This window comes from Papio anubis, chromosome 9 (genome assembly GCF_008728515.1).
Source record: "Papio anubis isolate 15944 chromosome 9, Panubis1.0, whole genome shotgun sequence".
Classification (NCBI taxonomy): domain Eukaryota; kingdom Metazoa; phylum Chordata; class Mammalia; order Primates; family Cercopithecidae; genus Papio; species Papio anubis.
In genome coordinates this window covers 43,175,480-43,186,848 of record NC_044984.1, presented here as the reverse complement: position 1 = coordinate 43,186,848, position 11,369 = coordinate 43,175,480, and the positions used below count along the sequence as shown (strand labels likewise).

Below are 11,369 nucleotides of genomic sequence, written 5' to 3'. Positions count from 1 at the left end.
TCTACTGCGTTTCTAGGACTGTGACATTTCCCTGATCATCTTCTCTTACTCAAAAGTTTTTTAAGACAGTGACAATTATTGGCGTTGGGGAGTGCATCAGTGTTATGCTGAACCCCTATCAACTCCAATGGTGATGGCACCTGGTTCAAGAGGCCAAAGAAGAGACTCAGAGCCAGCAAATGAGACATGGAGTTTTACTGGGGGCTTACATACAGGGGAGAGAGTCCAGTGGCGATGGGCTAGATAAGATAACTGCACTGTCCAGTGGCAGCAGGCTGGGCAGGAGAACCATCTTAGGTACAATACAGCAATGGCGGACTGGGCAGAAGAACTGCAACTGCTTGCAAAAGGCCTGTAGTTTATATAGCAATGTCACTTAGCAACCCCCGCCCCCAACTCCCCCACCTCCCCGCAACGCCACCGCAAAAGAGCTCCATCTGGCAACTTTCACTTAACCCGAAACAAAAGACCTTGATCCCCTGTATGGCCCACATTCTACTGGACGAGCCGGAGGCTCACCTGTTCCTCATGGACAAGGAACAAATCTCTGGGCTGGCCACTTCCGGATTCCCTAGCTTGGAACACACATTCAGGTGTGTCTGCGGTACAGGGTCATTCTCAGGGTATGCTTAAGTTACTGCTATCAGGTGCGTTTGCCATACACTCCCTAGGGGAAAAAAAAAAGACAAATTTTCCTGCCTGTGTATAATATAGTATAATATAAATTCTAGAAGGCAGAGATAATTATTTAATGTACTAAGTCAAGTATCTGTTAGAAAGCATCAAAGTGTTATGGGGGAAAAGAAGATGAGCTGGATATGGGGCTTAGGAGAGCTTGGCAAGAGAAGGAAAGCTGCAGTATTTAATGGAGTAATTTGATATTCCTTTGTCCTCAGATTTAATATCCAGATTGAAGCTAAAAGGTGATTCTTTTTTTTGAGACGGAGTCTCGCTCTGCCGCCCAGGCTGGAGTGCAGTGGCGCAATCTCGGCTCACTGCAAGCTCCGCCTCCAGGGTTCACGCCATTCTTCTGTCTCAGCCTCCCGAGTAGCTGGGACTACAGCCGCCCGCCACTACACCTGGCTAATTTTTTTGTATTTTTAGTAGAGACGGGGTTTCACTGTGTTAGCCAGAATGGTCTCGATCTCCTGACCTCATAATCTGCCCACCTCGGCCTCCCAAAGTGCTAGGATTACAGGTGTGAGCCACTGCGCTCTGCCAAGGTGAATTCTTTATAGGTTAAAATCACTGAGAAGGACTCAGATCATTGTCCTCCCAGATGAAATGTGAGTATTTCTTTCTAGGGATAGTATCTCTAAGAAATCATCAAAAGCATTATTGATGAATTAACTTGTGTTTCTGGGGCTGTCCAGTGGCCCCCAGATACAGACCCCACTCTTTGTGCTGTTCCTGGTGATTTATCTCCGACCCTGATAGGGAATCTGATGATGCCGTTGGTAATCAATGCTGATTCTTGGCTTCCTACCCCCAAGTAATTCTTCCTTGGGAATTTTTTCTTCCTAGATATATGTTACTCCTCAGTCATTGCCCAAGATGCTGCAGAATTTCCTGTTTCATAAAAAACTACCTTGGTGTGGGGCTGTATCACCCAGAGTTTCTTTTTCATTTTTTCTTGGGGCACCACAGGCTGCTTGCTCTCTGCCATCACCTATGCCTGCTATGCTGCCATCTGCCACCCTCTGCTTTCTACCACGGTCATGAACCAATCTCTCTGCACTGCAACAGTCAATGCAACAAACAAGATGGGGTTTCTGAACTCACAAGTGAACAATCTTTGTATCCAAACTTGCAGTTCTGTGGTCCCAATATCATTCTCCACTTCAGTTGTGAATGGCCTTCATGCTTCCCTCTGTCCTGCACTGATTCCATGCTAACACCATTCTGCTAGCTGGATCTATTGCATTTCTCAAGACTTGTGACATTTCCTCTGATCCTCTTTGCTTACTCAAAAATTATGTTTGCCATTCTAGGTATTTCTTTCTCTGGGGCCAAGGCAAAACCTGCTCCTCCCACCTCACCATGGTGCTTCTGTTCTATGGGACAGCTCTATTCAAGCACATCAGTCCACCTTTAGGATCAGGTCTGGAGCAAGCGGTCTCTACACAGTACGCACAATCTCATACTTGCATACTGTATAGAGGTGTGATCACCTCCTTGCTGAACCCCCTCATCTATAGCCTCAAGAAACAGGAATTGAAGGCTGTTCACTTTGAACATAGGCAACAAATGGCATATGTGCCTGCAAATGGTCAAGGAATAGTGAAAACAAAGAATGAACATATTAAATGTCCATTGACAGATGAATGGCTAAAGAAAATGTAGTATTGGGTCAGCTGTGGTGGCTCACACCTGTAATCCAAGCACTTCTGGAGGTTGAGGTGAGAGGATCACTTGAGCCCAGGAGTTCAAGACCAGCTTGGGCAACATAGTGAGATCCCAGCTCTACAAAAATGAAAAACTAGAAAATTAGCTGGGCATGGTGGCATGCACCTTTAGTCACAGCTACACAGGAAGCTGAGACAAAAGGATCACTTAAGCCCAGGGGGTTGAGGCAGCAGTAAGCCATGATCATGCTACTGTACTGCAGCGTGGGTGACAGAGTGAGACTCTGTCTCTAAATAAATAAATAAGAAAAAGAAAAGGAAAGAAAAGAAAATGCAATGTATATACATACAATGTAGTATTATTTAGTCTTAAAAAAGAAGAAAATCCTGTCAAGTGCTACAACATGGAGGAACCATGAGGATATTATGCTAAGTAAAATAAGTTAATCACACACAAAAAAACAAATTCTGTGTGATTCCAATTATACAATGTATGTAAAATAGGCAAACTGATAGAAGCAGAATGTAGAATGAAAATGGTAGTTACTGTTCAATAGGTACAGAGTTTCAGACATGCAGAACAGAAAAGATAACTATTGGGTACTGTGCTTAATACCTGGGTAATGAAATAATCTGTACAACAAACCCTTGTGACACAAATTCACCTATGGAAAAAACCTTGACGTGTACTCCCAAACCTAAAATAAAAGTTAAAAAGAATAAATTAATAAATTTAAAATCAGGACATGAAATTTTGCAAACCTGAAGTGCTAAACTTTCTTTAAAAGGTATATGTGGGCTGGGCGCAGTGGCTCACACCTGTAATCACAACACTTTGGGAGGCCGAGGAGTGCAGCTCATGAGGTCAGGAGTTCAAGACCACCCTGGCCAACATTATGAAACCCAATCCCTACTAACGGTACAAAAATTAGCTGGGCATGGTGGTGCACACCTGTAATCCTAGCTACTCTGGAGGCTGAGGCAGGAGAATCGCTTGAACCTGGGAGGCAGAGGCTGCAGTGAGCCGAGATTGTGCCACTGCACTCCAGCCTGGGAGACAGAGAGAGACTCAGTCTCAAAAAAAAAAAAAACCCAAAACCAAAAACAATGTATCTAAAATAGGCAACATGATAGAAGCAGAACATAGAATGGAAATGGTAGTTGCTGTTCATGGGTATACAGTTTCAGTCACGCAGAACAGAAAAGATAAATATTGGGTAGTGGGCTTAATACCTGGATAATGAAATAATCTGTACAACAAACCCGCGTGACACAAATTCACCTACGTAACAAACCTTCACATGTACTCCCAAACCTAAAACAAAAGTAAAAAAATTAAATTAATAAATAAATTTAAAATCAGGACATGAAATTGTACAAACTCGTAAAGCTAAACTTTCTTTAAAAGGTATGTGCGGGCTGCGTGTGGTGGCTCATGCCTGTAATCCCAGCACTTTGGGAGGCTGAGGGCTGAGGATAACCTGAGGTCAGGAGTTCAAGACCAGCCTGGCCAACATGATGAAACCCTGCCTCTACTAAAAATACAACAAAATTAGCTGGGCATGGTGGTGGGCAACTGTAATTCCAGCTACTCGGGAGGCTGAGGCAGGTGAATCACTTGAACCTGGGAGGTGGAGGTTGCAGTGAGCCGAGATCGCGCCATTGCACTGCAGCCTGGGCAACAAGAGCAAAACTCCATCTCAACAGAAAAAAAACAAAAAAGGTATATGCACCCCGCAAAAGGCTTGAAATAAAAGTATGCCAAAATACAAAAAAAAGAGTTTCAATTATGCAAGGTTAAAATAATAAATATCATTAAATACAATGATAAAATGGGCAAAGAAATACACATTTTGACCACAATTTATATTAGTTATTTGACCACAATTTATTTGACCACGAGTTATTTGACCACAATTTATATTAGTCAAATTATCTCAGAAACCAATCTAGGTATATGTAATAAGAACCATAAAATGGTCATGCACATTTTAAAACCTTATCCTTCTTATAAGTGAAGTTTTTACCCTTTCCCTAAAATTAAAAGTTGTACCAGTCCCAACAGTCATTGTATCCACTGCTGTTGTATTAATTACTCCTCATATTCTGTCATAGTCCCACTGAATACCTGTTCCTTAAAGATTATACTGTAGTGCTAAACTCCAAAATGAAGAAAGCCTCCAAGAAATATGGGATTATGTGAAAAGACCAAACCTACATTTGATTGGTGTACCTGAAAGTGATGGGGACAATGGAACCGAGTTGGAAAACACTCTCTAGGATATTATCCAGGAGAACTTCCCCAACCTAGCAAGACAGGCCAACATTCAATTTCAGGAAATACAGAGAACACCACAAAGATATTCCTTGAGAAGAGCAACCCCAAGACACATAATCATCAGATTCACCAAGGTTGAAATGAAGGAAAAAATGTTAAGGGCAGCCAGAGAGAAAGGTCGGGTTACCCAGAAAGGCAAGCCCATTAGACTAACAGTGGATCTCTCTGCAGAAACCCTACAAGCCAGAAGAGAGTGGGGGCCAATATTCAACATTCTTAAAGAAAATAATTTTCAACCCAGAATTTCATATTCAGCCAAACTAAGCTTCATAAGTGAAGGAGAAATAAAATCCTTTTCAGAGAAGCAAATGCTGAGAGATTTTGTCACCACCAGGCCTGCCTTACAAGAGCTCCCAAAGGAAGCACTAAACATGGAAAGGAAAAACTGTTACCACCCACGGCAAAAATATACCAAATTGTAAAGATCACCAACACTATGAACAAACTGCATCAACTAATGGGCAAAATAACCAGCTAGCATCATAATGACAGGATAAAATTCACACATAACAATATTACCCTTACATATAAATGGGCTAAATGCCCCAATTAAAAGACACAGACTGGCAAATTTGATAGAGTCAAGACCCATCAGTGTGCTGTATTCAGAAGACCCTTCTCACATGCAAAGACACACATAGGCACAAAATAAAGGGATGGAGGAACATTTACCAAGCAAACGGAAAGAAAAAAAAAAAAGCAGAGGTTGCAATCCTAGTCTCTGATAAAACAGGCTTTAAACAAACAAAGATCAAAAAAGACACAGAAGGGCATTAGATAATGGTAAAGGGATAAATGCAACAAGAAGAGCTAACTATCCTAAATATATATGAACCCAGTACAGGAGCACCCAGATTCATAAAGCGAGTCCTTAGAGACCTATGAAGATACTTAGACTCCCACACAATAATAGTGGGAGACTTTAACACCTCACTGTCAATATTAGACAGATCGACGAGACATAAAATTAACAAGAATAGGATTTGAACTCAGCTCTGGACCAAGCAGACCTAATAGACATCTACAGAACTCTCCACCCCAAATCAACAGAATATACATTCTTCTCAGTACCACATTGCACTTATTCTAAAATTGACCACATAATTGGAAGTAAAAGACTCCTCAGCAAATGCAAAAGAATGGAAATCATAACAAACAGTCTCTCAGAATACAATGCAATCAAATTAGAACTCAGGATTAAGAAACTCATTCAAAACCGCACAACTATATGGAAACTGAACAACCTGCTCCTGAGTGACTACTGGGTAAGTAACAAAATGAAGGCAGAAATAAATAAGTTATTTGAAACCAGTGAGAACAAAGACACAACGTACCAGAATCTCTGGGACACAGCTAAAGCAGTGTTTAGAGGGAAATTTTATAGCACCACATGCCCACAGGAGAAAGTGGAAAAGATCTAAAATCGACACCCAAACATCACAATTAAAAGAACTAGAGAAGCAACAGCAAATTCAAAAGCTAGCAGAAGACAAGAAATAACTAATATCAGAGCAGAACTGAAGGAGATAGAGACACAAAAAATCCTTTAAAAAAAATCAATGAATCCAGGAGCTGTTTTTTTGAAAAGATTAACAGAATAGATAGATCATTAGCCAGACTAATAGAGAAGAAAAGAGAGAAGAATCAAGTAGACAATAAAAAATGATAAAGGGGATATCACCACTGACACCACAGAAATACAAACTACTGTCAGAGAATACTATAAACACCTCTATGCAAATAAATTAGAAAATCTAGAAGAAATGAATAAATTCCTGGACACATACACCCTCCCAAGACTAAACCAGGAAGAATTAGAATCCCTGAATAGACAAGAAGTTCTGAAATTGAGGCACTAATTAATAGCCTGCCAACCAAAAAAGGCCCAGGACCAGATGGATTCACAGCTGCATTCTACCAGAGGTACAAAGAGAAGCTGGTACCATTTCTTCTGAAATTATTCCAAATAATAGAAAAAGAGGGACTCTTCCCTAATTTTATGAGGCCAGCATCATCCTGATACAAAAACCTGGCAGAGACACGACAAAAAAAAGAAAACTTCAGGCCAATATCCCTGATGAACATCGATGTGACAATCCTTAATAAAATACTGGCAAACCGAATCCAGCAGCACATCAAAAAGCTTATCCACCATGATCAAGTCGGCTTCATCCCTGGGATGCAAGGCTGGTCCAACATATGCAAATCATAAACATAATCCATCACATAGACAGAACCAATGACAAAAACCACATGATTGTCTCAATAGATGCAGAAAAGGCCTTCGATAAAATTCAACACCCCTTCATGCTAAAAACTCTCAGTAAACTAGGTATTGATGGAACACAGCTCAAAATAATAAGAGCTATTTATGACAACTTATATACAATAAAAAAGCAGAAGAGAGAAAAAGAAGGAAAATTTGTTAGCATATACAAATAAATATATACATCCATAAGCAAAGAGGAAATATGCAAACTTACTACAGTCCTCGTTTCTCTAATTGATCATGAAGCCATAATTGATGTCGATGGCTTTCTTCTTCATTACTCATTTCATATTTCCCCTTCCCTCAGCCAGAATCTGGCCAGAATTATTTACCTGTGAAGTATCCCAAATCTTCATTCCTGAAGTGTGTGAGTCCTCAACTGTTCTGCCTTTGATTAGGAGGGGAGCATGTATAGTTTTCTGTTAACCTTTACTACTAGGCATGGATGGACTAAGAGGAACTCCATAGGATACCCAGAGTTCCAGGTAGTCATACTTGCCCTCACTTGGTGGCAACCACTTGATTTCCCCTTGATAATCAGGATTAGTCACACCAGCCATTTGAATAACCCCTGCTTTTTTTTGTCTGTTGATTTAGAGGCATGAAGAATCCAAAATGGCCAGGTGGCTGTCTCATCTTCCAATTCACTGGAACCACTGATATGTCTCTGGTTGAAGCACTTCCTCTTGGGGAATAAGACCTCCAACCTCAAGTTTGCTGGAATGGGTTACTGGTAATAGTAGTTAGAGAACAACTCACTCTTTCTCCCCTTGATTCTCAGGCCGATATATGGGAGAGATAATAACATACAATAGTTTGATTCAAATAATGTCTTGCATCCTCTAACACAGGACCCTATATTTTGGGGTGTAGTTTCCCAACTGGTACCATAACTGAGTCTTCAGGAAGCCCATTCAACCTTTCAGTTAGTTCAGTCGCCTCTGGTTGATGGGGTATGTGGTAAGCCCAGTTATATCCATGGGCAAGAGCTCATTGTTGCACTTCCTTTTCTGGGTAAGGAATTCCTCGACAGGAAGCAATCTCTATTAAAAAGCTGTGTGTCAAATAATCAATTTTTTGATGTCTGACTGCTAACAGCTTTTAAAAATTATTATTATTTTTATTATACTTTAAGTTCTACGGTACATGTGCACAACATGCAGGTTTGTTACATATGTATACATGTGCCATGTTGGTGTGCTGCACCCATTAACTCATCATTTACTTTAGGTATATCTCCTAATGCTTTACATTCTTCTCAGCACCACATCACACTTATTCCAAAATTGACCACATAGTTGGAAGGAAAGCACTCCTCAGCAAATGTAAAAGAACAAAAATTATAACAAACTGTCTCTCAGACCACAGTGCAATCAAACTAGAACTCAGGACTAAGAAACTCAATCAAAACCACTCAACTACATGGAAACTTAACAACCTGCTCCTGAATGACTGCTGGGTACATAACGAAATGAAGGCAGAAATAAAGATGTTCTTTGAAACCAATGAGAACAAAGATACAACTTACCAGAATCTCTGGGACACATTCAAAGCAGTGTGTAGAGGGAAGTTTATAGACTAAATGCCCACAAGAGAAAGCAGGAAAGATCTAAAATTGACACCCTAACATCACAATTAAAAGAACTAGAGAAGCAAGAGCAAACATATTCAAAAGCTAGCAGAAGGCAAGAAATAACTAAGATCAGAGCAGAACTGAAGGAGATAGAGACACAAAAATCCCTCCAAAAAATCAATGAATCCAGGAGCTGGTTTTTTGAAAAGATCAACAAAATTGATAGACCACTATAAGACTAATAAAGAAGAAAAGAGAGAAGACTCAAATGGACGCAATAAAAAATGATAAAGGGGCTATCACCACCGACCCCACAGATATACAAACTACCATCAGAGAAAACTATAAACACCTCTACGCAAATAAACTAGAAAACCTAGAAGAAATGGATAATTTCCTGGACACTTACACTATCCCAAGACTAAACCAGGAAGAAGTTGAATCCCTGAATAGACCAATAGTAGGCTCTAAAATTGAGGCAACAATTAATAGCCTGCCAACCAAAAAAAGTCCAGGACCAGACGAATTCACAGCCGAATTCTTCCAGAGGTACAAGGAGGAGTTGGTACCATTCCTTCTGAAACTATTCCAATCAATAGAAAAAGAGGAAATCCTCCCTAATTCATTTTACGAAGCCAACATCATCCTGATACCAAAGCCTGACAGAGATACAACAAAAAAAGAGAATTTCAGACCAATATCCCTCATGAACATCGATGCAGAAATCCTCAATACTGGCAAACCGGATCCAGCAGCACATCAAAAAGCTTATCCACCATGATCAAGTGGGTGCAAGGCTGGTTCAACATACACAAATCAATAAATGTAATCCAGCATATAAACAGAACCAAAGACAAAAACCACATGATTATCTCAATAGATGCAGAAATGGCCTTTGACAAAATTCAACAGCCCTTCATGCTAAAAACTTTCAATAAATTCGGTATTGATAGAACATATCTCAAAATAATAAGAGCTATTTATGACAAACCCACAGCCAATATCATACTGAATGGGTAAAAACTGGAAGCATTCCCTTTGAAAACTGGCACAAGACAGGGATGCCCTCTCTCACCACTCTTATTCAACATAGTGTTGGAAGTTCTGGCTAGGCCAGTCAGGCAAGAGAAAGAAATAAAGGGTATTCAGGTAGGAAAAGAAGAAGTCAAATTGTCCCTGTTTGCAGGTGACATGATTGTATGTTTAGAAAACCCCATTGTCTCAGCCCCAAATCTCCTTAAGCCGATAAGCAACTTCAGCAAAGTCTCAGGATACAAAATCAATGTGCAAAAATCACAAGCATTCTTATACACCAGTAACAGACAAACAGAGAGCCAAATCATGAATGAACTCCCATTCACAATAGCTTCAAAGAGAATAAAATACCTAGGAATCCAACTTACAAGGGATGTAAAGGACCTCTTCAAGGAGAACTACAAACCACTACTCAGTGAAATAAAAGAGGACACAAACAAATGGAAGAACATTCCATGCTGATGGTTAGGAAGAATCAATATTGTCAAAATGGCCATATTGCTCAAGGTAATTTATAGATTCAATGCCATCCCAATGAAGCTACCAATGACTTTCTTCACAGAATTGGAAAAAACTGCTTTGAAGTTCATATGGAACCAAAAAAAGAGCCCGCATTGCCAAGACAATCCTAAGCCAAAAGAACAAAGCTGGAGGCATCACACTACTTGACTTCAAACTATACTACAAGGCTACAGTAACCAAAACAGCATGGTACTGGTACCAAAACAGAGATATAGACCAATGGAACAGAACAGAGCCCTCAGAAATAAGACCACACATCTACAGCCATCTGATCTTTGATAAACCTGACAAAAACAAGAAATGGGGAAAGGATTCCCTATTTAATAAATGGTGCTGGGAAAATTGGCTAGCCATAAGTAGAAAGCTGAAACTGGATCCTTTCCTTACTCCCTATACGAAAATTAATTCAAGATGGATTAGAGACTTAAATGTTAGACCTAACACCATAAAAACCCTAGAAGAAAACCTAGGGAATACCATTCAGGACAGAGGCATGGGCAAGGACTTCATGTCTAAAACACCAAAGGCAACCGCAACAAAAGCCAAAATTGACAAATGGGATCTATTTAAACTAAAGAGCTTCTGCACAGCAAAAGAAACTACCATCAGAGTGAACAGGCAATCTACAGAATGGGAGAAAATTTTTGCAATCTACTCATCTGACAAAGGGCGAATATCCAGAACCTATAAAGAACTCAATCAAATTTACAAGAAAAAAACAAACAACCCCATCAAAAAGTGGGCAAAGGATATGAACAGACACTTCTCAAAAGAAGACATTCATACAGCCAACAGACACATGAAAAAATGCTCATCATCACTGGCCATCAGAGAAATGCAAATCAAAACCACAATGAGATACCATCTCACACCAGTTAGAATGGCAATCATTAAAAAATCAGGAAACAACAGGTGCTGGAGAGGATGTGGAGAAATAGGAACACTTTTACACTGTTGGTGGGACTGTAAACTAGTTCAACCATTGTGGAAAACAGTGTAGTGATTCCTCAAGGATCTAGAACTAGAAATACCATTTGACCCAGCCATCCCATTACTGGGTATATACCCAAAGGATTTTAAGTCATGCTGCTATAAAGACACATGCACACGTATGTTTATTGTGGCACTATTCACAATAGCAAAGACTTGGAATCAACCCAAATGTCCATCAGTGACAGATTGGATTAAGAAAATGTGGCACATAAACACCATGGAATACTATGCAGCCATAAAAAAGGATGAGTTTGTGTCCTTTGTAGGGACATGGATGCAACTGGAAACCATCAT

General features: G+C 40.1%; 1 long non-coding RNA gene across 1 annotated transcript; it reads right to left on the bottom strand.

Moving 5' to 3' along the window:
* Nucleotides 1-414: 414 nt before the first annotated feature.
* Nucleotides 415-3,613, bottom strand: LOC108580968. The gene is made up of 3 exons (XR_001892673.3): nucleotides 3,579-3,613; nucleotides 2,962-3,043; nucleotides 415-667 (listed from the first exon to the last, which is right to left on the bottom strand). It is a non-coding gene; the product is annotated as an uncharacterized LOC108580968 (long non-coding RNA).
* Nucleotides 3,614-11,369: the final 7,756 nt, after the last annotated feature.